The 7055-nt window shown below is 48.0% G+C and overlaps 1 long non-coding RNA gene across 1 annotated transcript; it reads left to right on the top strand.

Moving 5' to 3' along the window:
• The first annotated feature begins 2341 nt into the window (after positions 1–2341).
• Positions 2342–5965, top strand: LOC123151162 (uncharacterized). The gene is made up of 2 exons (XR_006475525.1): positions 2342–2734; positions 5759–5965. It is a non-coding gene; the product is annotated as an uncharacterized lncRNA (long non-coding RNA).
• The last annotated feature ends 1090 nt before the right edge of the window (positions 5966–7055 follow it).

Raw genomic sequence — 7055 nt, 5'->3', positions numbered from 1 at the left:
ATACATCAAGATTGTACCACCTCAAGAACACAAGAGAGAGAGAGAGAGAGATCAAACACATAGCTACTAGTACATACCCTCAGCCCCGAGGGAGAACTACTCCCTCCTCTACATGGAGATCACCGGGATGATGAAGATGGACACCGGAGAGGGATTGCCCCCTCCGGCAGGGTGCCGGAAAGGGTCTAGATTGGTTTTCGGTGGCTACGGAGGCTTCTGGCGGCGGAACTCCCGATCTATTGTGCTCCCCGATCGTTTTAGGGTATATGGAGATATATAGGCAGAAGAAGTACGTCAGGGGAGCCACGAGGGGCCCAGAGGGTGGAGGGCGCGCCTAGGGGGGGTGGGCGCGCCCCCTGCCTCGTGGCTTCCTTGTTGCTTCCCTTACGTGGACCCCAAGTCCCCCGGGTTGCTTTCCTTCCAAAAATAAGTTCCGTGAAGTTTCAGGTCAATTGGAGTCCGTTTAATTTTCCTTTTCTGCGATACTCTAAAAGAAGGAAAAAAACAGAAACTGGCACTGGGCTCTAGGTTAATAGGTTAGTCCCAAAAATCATATAAAATAGCATATAAAGGCATATAAAACATCCAAGGTTGATAATATAATAGCATGGAACAATAAAAAATTATAGATACGTTGGAGATGTATCAGTCATGCCCTCGAACGACAGATCTGGACAACCACTATTAGCTCAGCCCCGCCAGCCGGCTCAGTAGCATCAGCCCGAGCAGGCCCTGCAGCCAACACCAGCCTAGTTGCCCCCTCGTCGTTTCCAGACACCGACGGGGCATTACTCCAACCCGGCAGACAACATGCTTGCGGCGACTACCTCATCACGATCCCCATTACCGGGAACAACCAAACGAAGATTAAGGCTAGAAACACAATTGAGATGCTAAAGACTGCAATCATTCAATAAGCCAATTATTCCTACAGTCAGCAGCGACTTCACTCCACCCTGCACCCAAGTCGTATCAGAAAACGACATGCCGAGTCACTAGCTGTCTCCAGCAGCGCATGTCTGTAGTGTGAGCCATAGTGCAACCCGCCTCAACCTGTGCTTTCAGATGTGCATGCAATTGTTGATGCGGCTCGAGCTATGCAGGAAGCAGAAGCAACAAACACGGGGGTTCAACTCCCGCACACCACAACCCCATTGGCTTCACAAGGTAGAGGACCGGGTGGTAGAACCATTAGAATACCTTGTCTAGCTTCGGCTTTATGCAATGAGCGCATGCCCAAGGACTCGAAAGGCCCTCGCAAGGTTCCCAACTACATGGCTGATCTCGAGCCGGCTACATGGACCGAAAGCTACGAAAAAGCCATGGAGATGTTGGATGTCAGTGACACAGTTTGCGCCAAATATCTAACTATGATGTTGGAAGGGCTGGCTTGCACGTGGTTGAAAAACTTGCCTCCCAACTTAATCAATACTTGGGCCGAATTGAAGGATCGCTTCATAATTTTTTCCAAGGAACCTACAAGTGCCCGGTGATGATTGTTGATTTGCAGCATTGAATCGAGCGTGAGGTTGAGTCTTCCCATCACTGGTCTTGCCGGGTCGTGGAGATTATTCACTCTTCCGACAACATAACAACTATTCAGGTTGTCTTGATTCAGGAAAATATTGTCACTTTCAGCCTCTCATTCAGAAGCTTGGGTACCTCAAGCAGAAGGTCCAAGACATGGGTGACCTCATGGATGTCCTTACCAGGTATGCCGAGTCAGACATCACAAAAGATCATAGTTCAGATGACGGCAACTCAGGCAAAGGCAAGGTGTAACGCCCCGGTCGTTAAGATACAGTAATCACACACCCTAATGGTGCCATGTCATCACTGTTAATTTTCTAATCTCACTTTGATCCAAACCGAATTCAAATTCAAATTCCAAAAACAAGTCAAATTATTATTTCTTCAAACTGGCGAGGAAAAATGTTCAATGGGTTGAAATTTTTTCCTAACTATTTTTTCATGTAGGTGCCAACCTCTTCTGAATATTTAAAGTGGCCCTAACCTATTTTAAAACTAAATCATCAGTATTTATTTGAACCATTTCAAATTAAACATATAGTTAAACTATTCAAAATAATTTGGAACTTTGTGTGCTGCTTCAAAACCTTGCCTAGTATTTATGTGCTAAGTGGCACATTTAACTATACTCTTTTATTAGATCAACAAATTACAAAATTGTAAAAGAACGCAAAATAGAAAAATAAATATGAAAAGGGAAAAAGGCCTATCTACTAATGTGCAGTTGTAGCCCATTGCTACAGTGCACAACCCATCTCACCAATCAGCCATCTCCTTCCTCTTTGTACAGAAAGCCATGGCGTGGAGGCCATCCACGGCCACCACGGCTCGATGGCCGCCACGCATGCGATAGTGCCACCCCTCGGCCTATAAGTGCGTCCCCCGAAAACCCTAGATCGAGCTCTTTCATTCCCCCTTGTTCCCCCTTCGCCCCCTTCCTCTGCTGCTCGAATTTGAGCTCGAAAGAAACTGCGATCACCGCTGCCACACCGTCGTTGTCACGGCCACCGACGTCTTCGACGTTCGGGAGCACATCCGGGAGGTCCGCCGTCGCCGGATTCGTTCGTCCGGGCGACCAGCTCAAGTCGGGACGCCCTCGAGCCGACGTCGTCTTCATCTTCTTCGTCTGGTCGTCACAACCTCGCCGTTGTTGCGTTTGCTTCGGCGCCTCCCTGACCTCCCCGACCTCACCACCGAACTCATTGTGAGCCCCTCCTCCGGATCCCCTCTTTTTTCGTCTCGTTCCATCACCATTTAGTCGTCGACCTCGAGCTTCGGCCGCCATGGCCGGACCGTCGGAGCTTTGCTCCGCGCGCGCCCTAGCCGCGCTCCCCTATGCCCTCTGGCCGTCTCGTGCTTGCCCAGGCCGTGCTTTATCGTGCCAGTGCTCGTCCGGGCCGAGCCCTTTCTCGCCCGCTCGCCCGCCTGTACTGCTGCTGTCTCTGTCGCTGCTGCCTGTAGCCTCGTCTGCCTACGTGCCGCCCCGTCCCCTCCACCCCTCGCAGCGCGCCCACACGCGCGCGTCCACGCTCGCCGAGCCCTGCTCGGTCGCCCCGCGATGCTGGTCTTGACCGCCGGCGCCTTGCCGTGTCCATCCGCGTCCGCCTGCTACAGCCTGCATGCGCCCGCTGCTCCTAGCCATGGCCTGGCCACACCCCGCTCGCGCTCAGCCGTGCCAAAGCGCGTGCTTGGCAGCCCCCTGCCCGTGTCCCTGCTCCTCGCAGCTGTGTGCTGACGATGCTAGCACTGCTCTGCCTACATTACTCGCTACAGTAAACTGAAGGTTACTGTAGCGCTTGCTAGCTTTTGCCACTTCAACCTGACTAGCCCACTGGACAGCCCCTGAACAGCCACTAAGCGAAAGTTAATATGCGTAAAAATTATATGGACAGATAGTACACTTGACAAAATCCATTTTATTCCATTGGAACAAATCCATTTAAGGCACGGATTAAATCATTTGAAAATGACAAAAATCTACGTTCTGTTAATAGAAAAACCGAAAAACAGTTTTATTTTCATAGCTACTTTAGTGCTCTTGATGTTCAAGCAAATGAACTCTAATATGGATGTAATTGGTACTAACATGTAGATCATAGAAAAGTACTCAAAATTGATATAAGGCACTAACCCATAGGATGTACAGAACAATAGTTGTAGTCTTTTGAAAACAGCCAAGTGATGTTTAAAAAAAACTGTCGAATTCTCAGACTTAGCAAAATTTCAGGGTTTTCTAGAATATAGGTTAAAACTTTAGAAATTCATATAAAATGAACCGTACCTCGGATGAAAAAGTTTTATACATGAAAGTTGTTCAGAATGATGAGACGAATCGGAATACGCTCTCCGTTCATCTGTCACATGCCCCTTGCATAGCGAACATCGAACCTTTCCCCTTCGGTTCGTCTGTCCGAATATGCAAACTTCGGGAAAACTTTCCCGGATGTTATCCCCCTTTGCCGGTAGTGTGTAGTGCCACGTTAGAACACCCCTAACACCGCTTTTTGTCTTATCATGCATAGTATTGCACTTGTTTGCTCTGTATTTACTGTTTCTTCCCCCTCTTCTCTCCGGTAGACCCCGAGACCGCTGCTAAGGCCCTGGTGATCTACTACGTCACCGACGACCCATCCATCTCGTCTGAGCAACCAGTCAAGCAAACCCCCCTTGAGCATTTCGATATCGCCTATTTCCTTCCCTCTCATGCTTGCATTAGAACTGCTACTGCTTTCTGTATGATCCTACTATGATGCATAGCCTATTTTTGTTACCTGCTTTCATACCTTACCTGCTTATCCTAAACTGCTTAGTATAGGTTGGTTAGAGATCCATCCGTGACCCCACCTTGTCCCAGTTACCTCGCTTTATGTTTGATGACTCGATCAACGTGATTGACGTCCAGGCCCCGACACCGCACATCACCCCCCAGTTGTACGACTCTGTAGAGTTACCATCGAGTGCCGAGGGTGGAACCTCTTACATCACTCCTGATGAGATCTCTGTAGTGTAGCTATACGATCGAGGTCATCGAGGGTGATTTCCTCCTTAACCACTTCCGTTACGGCTCTGTCGTGCAACCCCTCAAGTGTGAACCTCGAGGGTGGATCCTCTTACGTTCACCTTGATGATAACATCGAGTGGAATTCACCGGGGGTGATTCCTCGGGTTTTCCCCCTGGTGTTAGACACACAGTTACTATAGTTACTATGAATTTACACTGAACCATGTTACTAAAGGCAGGTCGGCCCTGAGGGGTACCCGCACGAGCTTAATAGCGAGTGATGTGGAGTCGGGTTGACCTGGAGGGTGCCCGCGAGATACTTACGAGGCGTGGCCGGGCATTCTTAGCCCTTGCCGTAAGTACTCGAGACGGGGCAACGGGGTCACATCTTTCATGAGTCTTTGCTCGCGACCGCACTACCAACACACTAACGGTTTGGATATTTGATCTGAGGGGCCTCTGGTCTAATAGCACTAACCATCACGCGGGCATTGTATGAGCGTTCTGCGTCGTATGCATCAGCCGAAGCTTATTAGACGTCAACGACTGAGCGGCGCGCGTCGGGTTGGACTGGTAAGCTCCTGCCTTTTTAAGGAGGTAGCTAGTTCTACTCACCAGCCACCCACACAACGTGCAGGAGTTCCCGAGGCGATGGCCCAAGACCCCTGGGGGCATAGGTTTAGTCCGGCGTGCTGGCCTCTCTATTAAGCCTAGGTCGGGTTGCGGCGTATTGTTTGGCCGAGGCCGGGCATGACCCAAGAAAGTGTATTCGGCCGGAGTTAATCGAGCGTGGTGGGTAAGTTGGTGCACCCTTGCAGGGAAGAAAACATCTATCGACAGTCTGTCCTATGGTAACGGACACTTGGAGTTGTATCCCGATCGATACAACTAGAACTGGATACTTGAGATGAGAAATGGATAGTATGGCTTTGGGATTGCTTTCTCGCAGGGAGTCGAGAAAGGATCTCTGGCCGAGGTTGATAACACTACTACTTTACATTATGTTGTTCTGTACTCTTCTAGATGCTTGAAGATGCTAGTCTTTGATAGGCTAGGCTTTCCCCTTCTCTTCTGGTATTCTGCAGTTTAGTCCACAGATACAACCCATTTCCTTTGATACAGATGCATACTTAGTTTAGATCTGATGTAAGTCTTGCGAGTACTTTGGATGAGTACTCACGGTTGCTTTGCTACCTCTTTTCCCCCATACCCGATTGTTGCGACTAGATGACGGATACCAGGAACCAGACGACACCACTGATGACTACTGCTACCCCGAGGATTCCTACTACTACGTGACGGCTGCTGACGACTTGGAGTAGTTAGGAGGATCCCAGGCAGGAGGCCTTGCCTTTTCGATCGTTGTTGCTTTTGTGCTAGCCTTCTTAAGGCAGACTTGTCTAACTTATGTCTATACTCAGATATTGTTGCTTCCACCGACTCTTGTGTTTTCGAGCTTATGTATTCGAGCCCTCGAGGCCCCTGGCTTGTAATATAAAGCTTGTATTATTTTAATTTGTGTCTAGAGTTGTGTTGTGATATCTTCCCGTGAGTCCTTGATTTTGATCGTACACATTTGCGTGTATGATTAGTGTACGGTTGAATCGAGGGCGTCACAAGTTTGTATCAGAGCCGACTGCCTGTAGGAATCCCCCTTCCAAACTCCTTGATCGAAGTTGAGTCTAGTATTTGAAAAACTAATTTACTAACATGGTTGTGTGGCTTACGGGCCCACGTCGCCATTGGGTGGTATTAGGACCTTTTACTCCTCATCTATACTCTGGGATTATGATCTCTCTTCTATTCGGATTAAATAATTTTGCTAAAATCTAACTTTACGTTCTCGAAAATACTTTCTCCCGGAGAGCCCCTTTAGTCCAGATGATCGCTTGCTGCACTAGAAGATTTCAAAGATACTCTCCGATCTTTCCTCGAAACCCTTGTGCCCTTCGCCGTTGCAATTGCATATCATCGATAAATGCCTATGGATAGCTGCATACACTTGTTGTCCATACCTTCATTTCTATTTTTTCTTGTTATTACAAGATACCCTGAAATACTTCGGATATTCTGAGAATCCTTTGTGCCTACTGTCTTGCAACTCATTGTCGCCTGAATATACCTACAAATTAATCCTCACACATATCGAGGATTTTTCCCCAGTTGTTCATGTGTTTCACAAAATTCTTTGAGATACTATTCGATCTTCTGAAATTCTTAGTAGCCCATTGCTCTTAAAATTCTTACTTGCTTGCATTATGGTTAGTCCCATAAGTCTGGTAATCTTATTAGCATCCTTTGTCACTATTATTTTGAGTCCGTTGATTCAACGTGTGTGTGAATGCTCACAATCATCAATCGAAATTAGAATTCGTCCTTCCGGCTCAGACGTCACTCCGGACATGAGCTGGTTCTTGACCAATCAAATTACCATCGATTGTACCCCTAAGTATATTCAACTTATCCATCCTTAATCAGAGCGTTTGCTTCTGATCTCCTGATTTGGAAATCATAATTCCTATGC

The sequence above is a fragment of the Triticum aestivum genome, chromosome 7A (assembly GCF_018294505.1).
Source record: "Triticum aestivum cultivar Chinese Spring chromosome 7A, IWGSC CS RefSeq v2.1, whole genome shotgun sequence".
In the NCBI taxonomy this organism is placed as follows: Eukaryota; Viridiplantae; Streptophyta; class Magnoliopsida; order Poales; family Poaceae; genus Triticum; species Triticum aestivum.
The sequence above is the reverse complement of the archived record's forward strand: the minus strand, read 5'-3'. Positions and strand labels throughout refer to the sequence as shown.